The 17,503-nt window shown below is 41.2% G+C and overlaps 1 long non-coding RNA gene across 5 annotated transcripts in view; it reads left to right on the top strand.

Annotated features, from left to right (window-relative positions):
• The first annotated feature begins 1,676 nt into the window (after positions 1-1,676).
• Positions 1,677-17,503, top strand: part of LOC102148060 (uncharacterized) — a 57,479-nt gene continuing 41,652 nt past the window's right edge. For 2 of the 5 annotated variants that reach the window (XR_011423655.1, XR_011423665.1), the window contains exons 1-4: positions 1,677-1,917; positions 2,525-2,724; positions 2,800-3,246; positions 4,109-4,167. This is a non-coding gene — a long non-coding RNA (uncharacterized lncRNA). Of the gene's footprint in view, positions 2,033-2,524; positions 2,725-2,799; positions 3,247-4,108; positions 4,168-17,503 lie in introns of all 5 variants that reach the window. The other 3 variants (XR_011423670.1, XR_011423668.1, XR_011423659.1) reach the window with 3 other exon arrangements.

The raw sequence follows: 17,503 nt of genomic DNA, 5'->3' as shown, positions 1-17,503 counted from the left end.
ATCAATGGAACAGAACTGAAACCCCAGAAATAAAACCGCACATATACAGACAGCTAATCTTCGACAAAGGTGCCAAGAACGTACAATGGAGAAAAGACAGTCTCTTGAATAAATAGTGTTAGGAAAACTGGACAGCCACATGCAAAAGAATGAAAGTAGACTATTATCTCACACCATACACAAAAGTAAACTCAAAATGAGATCAAAGACTTGAAGATAAGACCTGAAACCATAAAACTCCTGGAAGATAATATAGGTAGTACACTCTTTGACATCGAACTTAAAAGGATCTTTTCAAATAGCATGCCTTCTCAGACAAGGGAAACAAAAGAAAAAATAAACAAGTGGGAGTTCATCAGACTAAAGAGCTTCTGCAAGGCCAAAGAAACTAGGGTCAAAACAAAAAGACAACCCACCAATTTGGAGACCATCTTTGCAAATCATCTATCCAATAAAGGGTTAATCTCCATAATATATAAAGAACACACACAACTGAACAACAAAAAAACAAACAGCCCGATCAAAAAATGGGCAGAGGTTATGAACAGACATTTTTCCAAAGAAGATATACAGATGGCCAATAAACACATGAAAAGATGTTTAACATAACTAATCATCAGGGAAATGCAAATCAAAACTACACTAAGATATCACCTTATGCCTGTTAAAATGGCTATAATCACTAAGACTGAAAATAACAAATGTTTGAGAGGGTGTGGAGAGAAGGGAACCCTCATAGATTGCTGGTTGAAATGCAAACTGGTGCAGCCACTGTGGAAAACAGTATGGAGATTCCTCAAAAAACTAAAAAATAGAACTCCCACTATCGCACTACTGGGTACCTACCCAAACAACTTGAAATAAACAATCCGAAGTAACATATGCACCTCTATGTTCATTGCTGCACTATTCACATTAGCCAAGACATGGAAACAATCCAAGTGTCCATCGACTGATGATTGGATAAAGAAGATGTGGTATATATATATACAATGGAATACTACTCAGCTGGAAAAAAGACAAATTCATTCCATTTCCAACAACATGAAAGGACCTGGAGCGAATTATACTAAGTGAAATAAGCCAGACCGAGAAAGACAAACACCAGATGATTTCACTCATATGTGGAATATAAACAAGCACATGGACAAAGAAAGCAGTTCAGTGGTTACCAGGGGAAGGGGGGTGGGGGATGGGCACAGAGGGTGACGGAGAGCACCTGTGTGGTGACAGACGAGAAATAATGTACAACGGAAATTTCACAATGATGTAAACTATTATGAACTCAAATAAAAATTTCACAAGTAGAAACTGAAATGAATATCTACAGTCATTACCTAGATTAAGCACTGAAGATTTGCTATATTTGCTCTTTATAACTTTTTACAGAAAATATTTTAGATACTTCGGTATTGCATCTCTAAAAATTAAGGACATTTTCTACAGAACCACAATGCATACTATTATCGCACTTAATAAAAAAACAGTAATTCCTTAATATCACTAATAAATAGTTCAATTTTAATAAGGAGAAATTGCCCTATTTGTTCTCCAAATGTCTTTGCAGCTGATTTGTTTATACCAAATCCAATCAAGAACCACGCACTGCACCTGGCTGTTGCGTCAGCAGACTCGAATTCTAATCCAAAGCCCGGAGGCGCTTAGAAAACCTGAGCGCCAGGTAACAGGAACCTGTAAATAAGAAACTGACATTCTCCAAAGGGGAGGGAGCAAGGACTTACGGGAAATGTAGTTTTTATTTTGGTATTGAACTTCGGGGCTCCTTTTGCGCTTGCGTACTTCAGCTCCGTAGGTGCAAGTTGTCTTTCCCCAGGCTACAGCCTCGCTTGGGAGGAGGCTCTGGGGCGGTGGAGTCTCTGCGATCATCCGGGGCCAGTGCAGCCCAACAAGGGAGCGGTGGGTGAGCCCCGGAGTCTTGGACGAGGGCCACTGGGGCCCGCTCGGCTCGGGAGCACGCGGGGGCGGCGGTGGGGAGGATCCCCGCGGAGCTCTCGTCAGGACCCCCCAGCACGTGAGCTCCAGAGGGCGGGTGGAGGCGGCCCGACTGGGGGCCGCGGGCCCTGGGGAGGCTGCAGAGAACGCGCGTGTACCTGCGGCGGCGGGAGAGGGGCGCGGGCTGCTTCGCAGCGCAGCGGGATCCAAGTCCCAGCGCTGTCAGTTAACTGCGAGAGATTCAGTATCGTCTTCTGTAAAAGGAGAATATTTATAATACCTGACCCGTGCGCTTCTGCGCTGTAAATTTAATTTGTATGCTACATATATACTTCGATTTTTTTCTCATCAGACACCTTTAATTCTCACAACTGTCTTTGAGGTAGGTTTGACAGTCTCTTTGTTAAGAGAGAGGAAAACTGAGGCTCAGAGAGGTGAAGTAATTTACCCAAGATCACACAGAGAGCAGCTTTTCGATTTTTCTGCAGATCTCATGGTCTTTCTTAGAAGTCGCTTTGCCTGAAACCCAGCGTCTTTATTCATAGCACTGAGCACCGTTGTGTTTTTATAGGACTCAAAGAAGTAATTGTGAAATATGTGTGGACTGAATCCTTACTTGGCCCTTGTATTTTGGAGATCCTTGATTCGTCTGAGCCCTTGAGTCAGGCAGCACACTTGAGGTTTCTGGACGGGACCTGCCCTTTCCAGCCTTTGTCTTTGGAGGCCTTCATTTGAGTTTATAGATGGCCCAGCCCTTGGTTCTTGGAGAAGGTATGTTCCATGAGGGTCGGATTGGGAGCCCTGTTTGAAAGTTACAACTCAGTTTAATTTTCCCTCTCTGCCCAGGTCACCGCTTCCTTAGAACAGAGCAGCTCTTGAGGTAAGAAGGGATAATCCTCAGGAAACCCATCTGGAAGATCACCCCTCCATCTCAGACCTCTCACCAGGGCCTCAGAACAGAGGCAGAAGAGGCCCAGGAAAGACTATGCCAGAACTGCCTGGACAGAAGTAATCCTTGGTCCTCCTACCCAGAATGGGCAACACTGGGTGATGTCACCACATCCAGAATTCCGGACTGTCTAGCGATCAGCTTCAGAACTGAGGTGAGGCTGGCAGCACCGCCGAGGGCCCCTCACAGGAGGCTTTGTGAGGACACAGTCCAAGAAAAGGAGTCACCACCCGCAGAAGGGGACATTGCCCCTTTGCCTGCCCTCATCAACCCCAGTCCCTTCGCTCTGCACTTATTCTCCGCACAACCTAGAGAGATGCTCCATTACGCCTGCTGTTCTGATGGTAAAGAATCAAAGAAATAATGTGTAGAGTTTCAAGATTTTTCTTTTTGCCTTTGAGAGGTGAAGAAAAAATGGGCCTAAAGATAAGTGACTTGTTTAGAGTCATATGATTTATTAGTGGCATGGACAGAGAACTCATTCCTGTCACTCTTAACAATTAAGTCACATCAAGTTTTTTATTAAAAGATCCTTTTGGTACAACTAGAATATACAACTATGTACTGGGGGGCTTTGGGAAGAAAAAGAAGAAGGGGAAAAAAAAGAGAAGATTGGCAACAGATGTTAGCGCAGGTGCCAATCTTAAAAAAAACAAAGAAAAGAAAAAGATCCTTTTGAGAAACTAACGAAGTTAGAATAAGTGAAATTCCCCATCCTTTTCCAGGGGATGTTGATAAGGATTTTCTAAGTCAAGGGGCAAACACTGTCACTAGGAATGCAGAGAAACAATACAGCCTGGGCTTGCTTGCTTGTGTGCTTGCTTGATTTTATTTACTTCTATTTTTGCAGTTTAGTTCTAATGAAGGCATAGTCTTCTCTGTATTGTACTTTGTTTAATGAATCCTCTGTTTTTAATTTTTCTTTTAGTCAGTGGGTGGGGAAGATAAATTCTTTATAAATTAGTAGGAAATGTTTACATTCATCCAAAGAAAAATTGCCTTCTAAGCTCTCTGACCTGTCAGAGTCAGCATGGACACCTGGGTGCTCCTCCACAGGGTCTGTCCTGCCCTTCCTTGGGTTAAAGGGACATTGTCCCTCACAGGCCTTATAGGCAGCTGCTGTGTGAAGCTTGATTGGCAGATGAGTCTGAGAGCTGTGCAGCAGGCCCAGAATCACAGGACCTCATGGTCTTCCTTCTTCTCCAGCTGTACCTTTACAGTTCTCTTCAGTTTTCCAAGAGCAACAGGAAATGAACAAGTCACCGGTGAGTTATGTATTCCCACTTTGTTTTACAGTGGACTTTGTGTAATTTGTAAGGGAACAGAAATTTAAATGGAAAAGTAGAAATGAAAATCAGTGTCACAGAAACCGTAGAGTGGCAGGTCAGTAGCTAAGCAAAGTCATCATATGGATACATGCAGGTCCTATAACGTCCTGGAGTTACCAAAGTCAAGCTACAAGTTTGCCTCTGGTCTTCCTGACAGCAAAGAAGAAACCAGAGAGAAGTGTTATAGCACTGCTATAACAAATTATCGTAGACAGGTGGCTTAAGCAACAAACACATTTCTCATAGTTTTGGAGTCTGGGAAGTCCAAGGTTAAGCTGCCAGCAGATTTGGTTCTGATGAGGGCCCACTTCCGGTTTGCAGATGGTGACCTTGTAGCCTCATGTGGTGGAGAGAGAGTCGGGCAAGCTCTCTCATGTCTTTTCTTCTAAGGGCACTAATCTCATCACGAGGGCTCCACACTCATGACCCAATCGCCTCCCAAAGGCCCCATCTCCAAATACCATCACATTGGAGATTAGGGCTTCAGCATCTGAATTTTGGGGGGACACAAACACAAACATTCAGTCTATAACAGAGTTTGAGTAGACAGTTTTCCAATGGTCTTACTTGGTCCAGGAGCAAGACCTGGAATATCTGGAAGAAGCCTGAATGGTCTGCATGCCCTTAAAGTGGCTCCGTATAAATATTTCCTCCTCTCGACTGTGGCGCTGTACATAGACTGTTCCTTGCCCATGCTTGGTGTTGTCAGACTTTAGACTTGCTGCCAATCTAACTTCTGAGAAGAACTCATCATTTTAATTTGCATTTCTGAGATTACTCATGAGCTTGTACATCATATGTTTATTGTTTTTTCATGGCTTTTGTGAATGACTTCATTTTTTAATCATATTTTTCTATATGTATTAATTTTTAGGAATAGTTTATATGTTTTGAACAGTAATTCTTCATCTGTTATATTTGTTGTGAAGGTTTTCCCCAAGTCTGTCTGTTGACCTATGCCTGCATCATGCCTTTGGCCTCATGAAAGTTTTATGTTTTTCTGTAGACTGATCTTTTGATCTTTTCCATTTGATTTTTTTCTTTTGATTTTTATTTAAAATTTTTTCCATAACCCAATATAATGATATTTTTCCTTATTTTTGTTTAATTAATATTAATACTATTTAATAAAATATTTAAGCCTTGAATCAGTCTGGAACTCTTTTTTATAGGTAGTATGAGGAGGGAATGTAGGTTTACCTTTTAACACATAAACCCAGTTGCACTGACTAATTCTTAATGTTTTTCCCCAGTGAATTATAATGCCATCGCTGTCATCCAGTGTGTCACCGTGTCTGTGCACACCTCTTTCTCATCATTCTAATTCCGTTAGTCCTTAGTTCATTCTTCGGTTCATCTTGTTCTTTCTTACCCTTTTTCTGGTCTTACTGTGTGATGGCTGGCATGCTTGCTAATCGTGAGAGCAAATCCTCCTGGCACCTGATTTTCAGAGAACTCGGGAAGCATTAGCAAACACTGAGACGCTCTGCAGGCTCTTGGTGTACACCCATTATCCCATTAGCTCAGTTCCTTCTACACCTTAAGTTTTGAGTGTCCGTAATACCCAATGTTTTTTCTATATGCCTTAAGGATAGGTTTTGATTACTAATTTTCTTAGATGGTTTATAGTTTTCTAAACTTCTTGGTTCAATTTTAGCTATATTTGTTTTTAAAGTTGTACATTTCTTTTAAGTTTTCAAATTTATTTGCAGCAGTATGTTTGAAAGAATTATGATTTTTAAAACCTTTTTTTGTCATTAGTGCCATCGAGTTGATTCTGACTCCTAGAGCCCCTGTGAACAGCAGAGCTGAACCCCCCCCCAGTCTTTTTGCACCATCCTCTCCCCTTCTGATACCTTAGCAGACGATCGTCTGCTGCTATTCATAGGGTTTTCATGGCCAATTTTTTCAGAATTGTGTGGCCAGTCCTTCTTCCTAGTCTGTCTTAGTCTGGAAGCTCCACTGGAAACTGTCCACCATGGGTGACCCTGCTGGTATTTGAAATACCGGTGGCATAGCTTTTAGCATCACAGCAACATGCAGCTGCCACATGTAACAACTGAGAGACAGATGACGTGGTTCAGTGACGGGAAAAAGAACCCTGGGCCACCATGGTGAGAGCACCGGACCTTAAGCACTAGACCACCAGGGATGACTCTTAATGTTAGTTAACATTAATTTTTTATTCCAATTTTTATCAGTTATTAAATTACACTTTATTATTGAAGCTGCTGGTTAGAAATGGAAAAACCATGTCTGGCTAGTCAGATATCTGAAAGCCTAAAATTTCAGCATGTGGGTATAAGATTTAGATGGAGATAGCATTCTTGAAATACTCTATGAGGAGAGGACGCATACATTTGCCATAGTGATGCCTGCCATTACTGCATACCAAGCTATCAGGGTTTTATTTTTCTCTTTATCTTTTTTTTCCTGAGTGTGTGTATGGATTGGGCAATGTATTCATATTGGAAAAATCAATACAATATGAACAATATAAATAGATAGACCATGTGAATTCTTACTCCCATGCCTGTCCCTGTCATTGCAACCTCCCTTTCTAATTATAGGGAACAAATTTTTGTGTGTATTTTTCCATTTTTTTAATTACAGGACAAGTAAATATGATTTTATATCTGTCTATCTAGATAAATATATATACACATAAATATATGTTTGTACCCTTTTCTTAGTATATTTGTATGTATATAACTGTGAATATACATACAGGTATATACATGTATGTGTATCTATGTATGTTTTTATTTTGAGAAACAAGAGCCAAGTTTTTTATTTGTTTATTTCTTGCATTTGAGTTACTCTTTGATGACATCCTTGCCCTGAGACTCTTGGCCATAATCCTTAACTGCCACATATCTGCAACCAACCACTTTCTAGAGTTTTCCCTCTCTGTCAGTCTTACAGAAGCCTACCCATTCCCCTAGTTTCTTGTAATCAATATTAATTAGGGTGATTTGGTGTTCAGCACAAGGGCCTCTACCAACTTGATGTGTATATATTTATTTCTACTCCCTTCTTTTTTTTTTTTTTTTTTTGAGGAAGACTAGCCCTGAGCTAGCATCTGCTAATCCTCCTCTTTTTGCTGAGGAAAACTGGCCCTGAGCTAACATCCATGCCCATCTTCCTCTATTTTATATGTGGGGCACCTACCACAGCAAGGCTTGCCAAGTGGTGCCATGTCTGCACCCTGGATTCGAACTGGTGAACCCCGGGCCACCAAAGCGGAATGTGTGCACTTAACTGCTACACCACCGGGCCAGCTCCTCTACTCCCTTCTTACCCAAAAGGATACAAGTATATAATACCCTGTTCTTTACCTTGATTTTTACATGTAAGAATATATATTGGAGGGTCAACCTGGTGGCGTAGTGGTTAATTTCATGCATTCTGCTTCAAAGGCTTGGGGTTCGTGAGTTTGAATGCCAGGTGTAGACTTAGACCCAGCTCATCAAGCAATGCTGTGGTGGTGTCCCACATATAAAATAGAGGATAATTGGCACAGATGTTAGCTCAGGGCCAGTCTTCCTCACCAAAAAAAAAAAAAAAAAAGGACTGTATATTAGAGATCTTTCCAAACTAGTACATAGGAAAATTTACATGGTTTTATTTAAAAAAAAATTTTTATTGAGATAGAATTCACATACTATAAAATTTATCTTGTTAAAGCACATTAAGTGGTTTTTAGTATATTCACATAGTTGTGCAACTGTCACTGCTATCTAATTTCAAAAAGTTTTCATCACCCCAAAAAGAAGTACCATACCCATTAGCAGTTACTCCCCTATTTCCCCTTAACCCCCCAGCCCTAAGCATCCATTAATTGGCTTTTTGTCTGTATAGAGTTACCTATTCTGAATATTTCATTTAAGTGGAATCATTGAGTCTGGTCTTTTGTGTCTGGCGTCTTTCACACTTAGCGTAATGTTTTCTAGGTTCATATTACTGTAGTGTGTATCAGTACTTCATTCCTTTTATGGCTCTATTGTGTTTCATTGTGCAGATATATCAAATTTAGTTTCCCTCTTATTAGTCAGTGGACATTTGGGTTGGATGTTTCCCCCCTTCGATTATTTTGAATAAAGCTGCTGTACATTCATATACAAGTTTTTGCATGAACATACGGTTTCAGTTGTGTGGGTGTGTACTTAGGAGTGGGAGTGGAATTGCTGGGTCGTTAGCTTTTTGAGGAGCTACCAAACTGTTCACTAGAGAGGCTGTGCAGTTTTGCATTCTAACCAAAAATGTGTGAGGCTTCAAATTTCTCTACATCTTTGCCAGCACAATTGTCTGTCTTTTTGCTTATAGCCATTCTAGTGGATGTGAAATGGGATCTCATTGTGGTTTTGTTCTGATTTTCCTGAATGGCTAATGCTGTTGAATATCTTTACGTGTGCCTGTTGGCCATTAGTATATCTTTTTTTTGAGAAATGTCTATTCAGATCTTTTGCCCATTTTTCGTTTGAGTTGTCTTTTTACTGTTGAGTTGTAAGAGTTCTTTAAATATTCTGGATATAGACCCATTTCAGATACATAATTCATAAATACTTTATCCCATTCTGTGGGTTGTATTTTCACTTTCTTGGTAATGTCCTTTGAGACACAAAAATTGTAATTTTGTTGATGTCAAATTTATCTTTTTTTAGTTGCCCATTCTTTGGGTGTCATATCTCTGAAATCATTGCCTAATCCAAAATCTTGAAGATTTAATCCTATGTGTTCTTCGAAGGCGATCTTTGATTATTTTGAGTTAATTTTTATGTATGGTATGAACTGGGGACCCAACTTTATTCTTTTGCATGTGGATATCTAGTTGTTCCAGCACCAAATGTTGAAAAGACTATTTTCCTCTGTTGTATTGTCTTGCCACTCTTGTCAAAAATCAATTGACCAGGGGCTGGCCCCGTGGCCGAGTGGTTAAGTTCGCGCACTCCGCTGCAGGCGGCCCAGTGTTTCGTTAGTTCGAATCCTGGGCGCGGACATGGCACTGCTCATCAGACCACGCTGAGGCAGCGTCCCACATGCCACAACTAGAAGAACCCACAGCGAAGAATACACAACTATGTACCGGGGGGCTTTGGGGAGAAAAAGGAAAAAATAAAATCTTTTAAAAAAAAAAATCAATTGACCATAAATATATGGTTTCATTTCTTGTCTCTGAATTTTTTCCATTGGTCCCTATATCTGTCTTTATGCAAGTATCATACAGTTTTGGTAACTATAGCTTTGTAATAAGTTTGAAGTCAGGAAGTATGAGTCCTCCAATTTGTTTTTTCTTTTCTAGATTGTTTTGACTATTCTGGGTCCCTTGCATTTCCATATGAATTTTAGGATCAGCTTGTTCACTTTTGCAAAAAAGCCAGCTGGGATTACATTGAATCTGTAGAGGTATTTGGAAAATATTGCCATCTTAATAATATTAAGTCTTGTGATCCATTGAACAGAGGATATATTTCCATTTATTTAGATCTTCTTTAATTGCTTTCAACATTGTTTTATAGTTTCAAGTGTACAAGTTTTGTTATCTTTACTCCTTCGTACTTTACTTTTTTTAATGCTATTAGAATTGTTTTCTTAATTTCATGTTTGGATTGTTCACTCCAAGTATATAGAAATGCAATTGATTTTTCTATATTGATCTTGTATCTTGCAACCTTGCTGAACTTATTAGTTCTAATAGTTTTTTGGGGATGTTTTAGGATTTTTTATATGCCAGATTGTGCTATCTGCAAATAGAATTTTACTTCTTGCTTTCCAATTTGGATGCCTTTTATCTCCTCTTTTTGCTTAATTACCGTGGCTGGAAACTCTAGATTGTATAGAAATGGCAAGAGCTGACACCTTTGTCTTGTTTCTGATCTTAGGGGAAAAGCTTTCAGTCTTTTGTCACTAGGTATGATATTAGCTTGGGTTTTTCTTAGATGCCCTTTATCAGGTTGAGGAAGTTCTTGTCTATTCTTAGTATGTTGAGTGTTTTCATCACAAAATGGTGTTGAATTTTGTCAAATGGTTTTTCTGCATTTATTGAAATGATTGTGGTTTTTGTCCTTTTTTCTATCAATATGATATATTAAATCGATTTTCAGATATTAAACCAACCTTGCATTCCTGGAATAAATCTCATTTAGTCATGGTGTATAATCCTCTTTATTTGTTGCTGGATTACTTTTCCAAGTATTTTCTTGAAGATTTCTATGTCTATATTGCTAAGGGATATTTGTCTGTAGTTTTCTTGGTTTTGGCATCAGGGTACTGGCTTCATAAAGTGAGTAGGAAAGTGTTCTCTCTTCTATTTTTGGAAGGGTTTGTGAAAGATTGGTGTTCATTTTTATTTAAACATTATGTAGAATTCACCAGTGAAACCATCTAGCTCTGGACTTTTTGGTGTGGCAAGTTTTGGTTACTAATTCATCTCTCTACTTGGTAGAGATCTATTCTGATTTTCTACTTTTTCTTGAGTCAATTTTTGTAGTTTTTATTGCACTAGGAATTTGTCCATTTTATCTAGGTTATTTAATTTTTTGATGTGAAATTGTTAATAATATTCCCCTATCATCCTGTTTATTTTTTAATGTTGGTAGTAATGTCCCTTCTTTCAAATCTGATTTTCTAAATTGAGTCTTCTCTCTTTTTTTCTCTCCCTCTCTGATCTCTCTCTCTCTGTCTCTTTTTGTTTTGGTCAATCAAAGTAAAGGTTTATGAATTTTGTTGATCTTTAAAAAAACAACTTTTGATTTCATTTATTCTTTTCTATTATTTTTCTATTCTCCATTTCACTTATTTCCACTGTAATCTTTATTATTCTCTTCCTTCTGCTTGTTTTGGGTGTAGTGTGCTCTTCTTTTTCTGAACTTTTTAAAGTGAACATTTAGGTTATTGATTTGAGATCTTTCTTCTTTTTTAAAATATCTGTTTAAATTTCTTCTGAGCACCACTTAAGCTGATTCCCATTAGTTTTTCTGTGTTGTATGTTTGTTTTCATTCATTTCAAAATATTTCCAAAATTCATTGTAAGATCTTCTCTGACTCATTAGTTATTTAGGAGTATGTTAATGTTTAAACGTACTTGGAATTTCCCAAAATTCTTTCTCTTACTGGTTTTTATTTAATTCCATTGTGATTGGAGAACATACTTTTTATTAAAGTCCTTTTAAATTCATTAGGCTTGTTTTGTGACCTAGCGTATTGTCTATGCTGGAAAATGTTCCATGTGCACACGAGAAGACTGTGTGTTCTGTTATGATTGGGTTTAGTGTTCTATAGATGTCTGTTAGGTCTAGTTGGCTTATAGTGTTGTTCAAATCTGCTATTACTTGTTAATCTTCTGTTGATCTTCCAGTGTTCTCTGCATTACTGGAGAGAAAGTGGGGTATTGAGGTTTTCAACTGTTTTTGGTGAATTGTCTTCTACCTTCAATTTTATCAGTTATTGCTTCATGTATTTGGGGGACTCCGTGAGGTACATATATATTTATAACTATTATATCTTCTTTATTGATTGACACTTTTATCATTATAAAATGTCCTTCATTTCTAGTAACAATTTTTGTCTTAAAGTCTATTCTATCTGATATTAATATAGCCTCTCTAGCTGTCTTTTGGTGGCTGTGCTGAGCAGAACACCATTCACTGGTTATCAGTGCCTGGGGAAGACTCTGACCATATAGGGGACAGAAAACATCATCACTATGCCAGCCACCACTAATAGAAGTCCAAACACTTCTGCCCACTGCCTCATGGTATCAGAGTCACCAGGGAAAACAACACAGTCAAGCACTGGGTGGAACAATGTTTTTACTCACTTAGAGAAGAGATGGAGCAAGATCAGCTCCAATAGTGTGCTATCGATCCCCCTGGTTAGCAGGTGCCCCTTGCAGCAGATGCAGGGCAATTGGCCTATGCACACTTCTTGTGCCACAACAGAAGGACTCTTACCCCAACCTCCATGAAGTGTGAAAAGCTGAAAGCAAGGGACGTGCCTGAGAGCCATTTATATACACACTTAATCAGGAACAAAGGAACACTCCTTAGCCTAAAACAGGGAAACGTATTCCCACACAAGGCAATAAGCCTTGCACAGCTGTGTGGGCTCTTTATCTCCTGCTAAGGAAGCGTTCCAGGCCCAAGGCACATTCTTAGCTGGCTGAGTGGAGGTCAAAAAACTGCACAGATACCTGTTTCAGCTTATTGAACGAAGCATATCAAATCTTGTAGGACCATTGCCCACTTCAAATTTATAGACAGAGTTGTGTCTAATGGGACCCCTACCAACCCGTATGAATGTGGTTTTCTTGCAGAGCCTCCCTGTCATTTTGAGACAACACTTTACTGGGATTATTAGGAGAATTAGACCCAGGAGGATGATTAAGCTTCCCTGCAGGATTTTCCCTCATCCAGAAACCCCAGGTGCCTGGCTTAAACCAACTGAAGATGTCAAAGGATGAGTCTGGGGGGACTGCAGGTGTTCAGCTGATAATCATCTTTTGTTAGTGTGGATTTCCTGCAGCTTGGTTTCTGCCTTTCCCAAGTTATTACGTCTGTGCAGGAAGAGGTGTTGGCAGTAACAAATGCCAACCTGTTCTGTCGGCAGATAATCAAGGGCTATTCTGTTTTCCACCACCACCTTGGCGAGTGAGTGTAGTGAGTTTTGTTGGTCCTGAATAGTTCAAGCTGTAGTGTAAGCTGTCTCTGTGATAGTCAATGACAAGTTGTTTACCATTTTTACCAGGCCATGTTTGCCTTTGCCGGGTATGAGGACACGGACAGCAGAATGAAACCAGGTGTTTGTTTTCCTGGGAGGGTGCCATGAGCCATTTTGAGGTGGGTTATCAGAATGGGTCCCCTCCAGCCCTCTGTGTGATTGCTGACATGGACAGTGGGCCCTAGGATTCTGAAGCAACATGATCTTTTTCCCCCGGGGGCAGACATTTTGTTGCCTGTTGGGGTCCACAGAAGAATTCATAGCCCGGAGGGGCACAGGTGACACCTCTCAGGATTTGTTGTCGTAATGCTGGCTAGCCAGTTATATATAGTTTCAGCCTGCTTTTGCCGTGTGAATGCAGCAAGGGAAAAGTTACACATGGCACATCCAAGTCTGTGGTGCCAATATAGATCAGTAATACCCATTCTGGTATGGGGGTCTTTTCCTGTCATAACATAGGTAATAATAAAGCAGGGGACTCCACAGGATGTCTGCATCTGGACCTGTATCAAGGGAGTTACCTGGTGATTTGATCCAATGGTGGCTTGAGGATGGTCCAAATCAATATGTATTGGCCAGGCCATTAAATGGGATTGTGAGATGAAAGAGATTTTATTCTGGGATGATAAATCCAACATTGTTTAAGTTTGCCTCCTCTCGCCACAGCTATGCTAATTCTTATCAGGGTGTTATCATCCACACACAACAGAGGCTTCTGTAGGACTGAAAAGAAATCCCCCTTCCACTCTATGAATCTCCTAAGGCTGGAGTTGCTCATGTTTGCTACTTCATTGGGGATCCATTGTCCATCTGGTTTGACCCAAATCTTTTGATCTTGGTTGTCCATTTCAGGAAGGGAGGTTGTCCAGTCCTGCACAAACTTGACGTATCTGATAATGTCATCCACCTGAATGGATGGATCGAATATCCTCAGTGCCACTAGAGGGACCCTAGCACCCTGGTACTCCTTGGTCTCATGCATCACCTTTGTGGAATTCCATAGAGAAGAGGCACCTGGGGAAACATTGCCTCCAGATTAGAGTCAGGAAGCCCTGTCTGGGGTCCTATGGTGGCCCAAACTACAAACCACCCTCAAGATGTGTACTCTACAGGGAAAAAAGAAAAAAGAATGGTTGAATATACTGAAATTGGGATTTCACTTGTGCAGCCTAATCAGGTGGCTGCCTCCCTTCACTGAAGCTCAGTATTTCCCAACTTGCATTGTAGCGCTGCTTCCCTTGTGCTGGTGTGCAATATTTAGTGTCCATACTTCCCTAGTCACCTGCGGGTACCACGTCACTGGCTGGCCATCTTTGTGTACTTTGTTCAGTTGATTTGAGTCAGACATTCCATCGTTTGATGGCTTCCTTGGCCTGTGGGTGATAAGGTGCATGGAAAGTCTGTTGTATTCCTTGAGAGTCCGGTGATTGTTGTGTTGCTTGGGCAGTGAAAGATGTTCCTTGGTCAGGGTGAAGTCTCATGGAATATCAAAAAACATGACATAATTCTATTCAAGAGTGGCTGTGGTAGCTCCAGAGTCCACTTGTCAGACTGGAAAAGTATTACCATAGCCTGAGTAGGTATCAACGACAGTAACGCACCATGATCTGCCAGACTCAAGCAGGTCCTAGTCCTCTGTTAATATGTCCCACTTATGTTTGGACAATTTGGACTTATTGACAAGAATCACAAAACTGTACTCTGTCCTTAGTCTTGGCATCATCCAGGATCATCCCTTGGGCCTTGGCCCATCCTTGCATCTGAGATGGACTTCCATATCTAGTCCACTGAAGTATCCATTGGGTGATTGTTGCTGCCTATTAAACACAAACGTGATCAGCACAAAAGTTTCATTCACATTTCATTTTAAAAGCTCCTTTCCTATGAGCATCCATATGAATGACATACATTTTTCTTTTCAAAGCATTAAACTTCTACCATAGTCCTTCTTCCTACACAGGGGGTCCCTTAGTAGTCCAATCATTCAGTTGCCATTCTTCTCACCAGATGACTAGGTCACTGGCTATGGCCCATGAACTGGTGAAAATGTAGCAAGGTATGGTTGTAGGGGTGGCCTGCATGACCATCACGACTGCTCATAGTTCAGCCCATATGACAGAAAATCCATGTCCAGTCTCAGTCAAAAGATGGCCCTGTGCTGGACAGGTGGCGGCCACAGTCCTGTGGACCTTATCTGCCTTTAGTTTTGCAGAGCCTTTAGTAAACCATGCCATACTGGCAGCAGACACGTATTTGAATCTTGGGCCCCCTGTAGCCATAGGAGGGGCCAAAGCATCCCCTATGAGTCACTCAGTCCCTTCTGGCAAGCTGGTTAATTGTTCATGCTCCTTTGGGGTCCTGCCTGGGCCCAATCTTGGATGTACCGCTTCTGTTTGATGATCAAGCTCTGTTGAGCCTATTCAGTTTTACTGGTAGGGTGTGCAAGCACCCAGGTGAGAATGAGCAGTTCAGGTGGCAGAATCACATGCAATTCTCTGGCCTTAAGATGCTTACTCTCTACCAGTGCCCATTGGCAACAAGGAGTTGCCATTCAAAAGGGGTTGTATCTGGCAGCTGTCTGAGGAAACTTATGTGTTCAAAAATCTGAAAAGCTGGTAGACCCCAGCGGTGGTTTCCTGTTACCACAGACTCCAATCAGCATGTGTGGAGGTTATAGACACCTGCAGTCGTATTGGGCTGATAGGCTCCAAAGGAGCCAAAGACACTGCCTGGGCCACAGCTCATGGCTTCCAAGGCCTGCTGCTGTAAAGGGCTCCATTTTAAATTGGTGACTTTGTGGGTCACCTTGAGTAAGGGAGTCAAAAGAACACACAGGTCAGGTACATGCTGTCTCCAGTGCCCAAAGAGGCCTATTAGTTTCTTCCTTTTTATTAGTGGGTACTGCTAGGACCCATAATTTTTGTTTGACTATATCAGGGATACTTCTTTAGTTTCCCACCCAAGTGGCCCCAAAGAATTGCACCTACTGTGCTGGGACCTGGACTTTGTCTGGATTTAAGGCCTAGCCTGCAGTAGTCATTGTGTCAGTGTTTAAGTAGAGTGCCATTTCTACCTGTTTTCCTGTTAGCCTCACTGTCAGGATGTCATCGACATAATGGATGACTAAAACTTCTGTGCAGGTTGGAGTGACATCAGCAAGATGGCAGAATAGGAGTTTTCTGCCCTCATCCCCCAACAGACAACAAGAGAAGAGTACCTTTGTGGGAGCCCAGGAATCCAGCAGTGATGTCCCAGCACTATGTTGGAGAAAAAAGAATCCAAGAATAGATGTACTGGAGAGAGTAAGAAGAACAGTTTCATTTTCCTCATGTCATCCCTCCCCTAAGGCAATCAGCTCAGTGCCAAGAGAGGCCCGCTTGGCCAAGATTTCTCCCATAGGGAAAGAGGGTAGTGAGCACCTGGGTTGCCCAGCAATAGGGGATGCTGCCCAAAAGGCCCTCTTCTTTCCTGCCCTACCCAGAACACTGAGGGGATTGGCACAGCTGAAGAGTCTGGGGGCAGATAGGAGCAGGAAATAGGGCCAGGGGCTCCCAGCACCTGGAACATGGAACTAAATAAAGGGCTGTGGTTTCTACTAACTGCCTAATGGACCCCACCAAGAGGCCCATCCATGAACCTTGTAAGATAGATTGCCTATGGGCCTCCCTGCGCAATGAGCCTATGTTCACCCCCAGCTCTCCACTTGCTTCTCCCTTCCCCCTGTAGCTGGTGCTCCACAAGCACCTCTGTAGATGGCAACCTCAAGCCTCTGCAGATTGTGGATGAGCATATGCAGACAGCCAACTCAACTACTGGATTGGTAAAAGGTGCATAACCTTGAACACTTCAGGATACTGCCCTATGGAAAATATACAGAAGGCTCTCGACACCTGACCTGGCTTTGTGGGATCAAGAGAAAGCAACAATCCTATGAGGTCTCCCCTAAGAGGTAACAAGAGGAGTGGAGTGAGAGCATCCACAGAAAAGGCCTGAGAGACACGCACAGTTCCTAGTGGGCTAACTGGGGAAGATTTTTCTCTCCTGTAGTCGGCCAATAAAGACTGGAGGAGGTGACTACTTCTTGAAAGGTGAAGACAGCAAGATAAGACTTCAAGGAACACAAAAAATCAAGGAAACATGACACCACCAAAGCAACACAATAATTTTCCAGTAACTGACCCCAAAGAAATGGAGAATTGCCTGAAAAGACTTCAAAATAATTGTTTTAAGGAAGCTTAGCGAGCTACAGGAGAACATAGATACACATAGGAGAACATAGGTACACGTAGATAACTGAACAAAATAAGAAAACAATACATGAACAAAAGAAAAGTTCAACAAAGACATAGAAATCATAAAAAAGAACCAAAGCAATTCTGGAACTGAAGAACACAGTGACTGCAATGAAAAATGTGATGGTGAGCTTCAACATCAGACTCAACTGAGCAAAAGAAAGAATCTGTGAACTCAAAGACAGATCATTTGAAATTATCAAGTTGGAGGAGAAAAAAGAATGAAAATGATTGAAGAAAGCCTATGGGATTTATAGGGCATC

The sequence above is a fragment of the Equus caballus genome, chromosome 1 (assembly GCF_041296265.1).
Source record: "Equus caballus isolate H_3958 breed thoroughbred chromosome 1, TB-T2T, whole genome shotgun sequence".
NCBI lineage: Eukaryota > Metazoa > Chordata > Mammalia > Perissodactyla > Equidae > Equus > Equus caballus.
The sequence above is the reverse complement of the archived record's forward strand: the minus strand, read 5'-3'. Positions and strand labels throughout refer to the sequence as shown.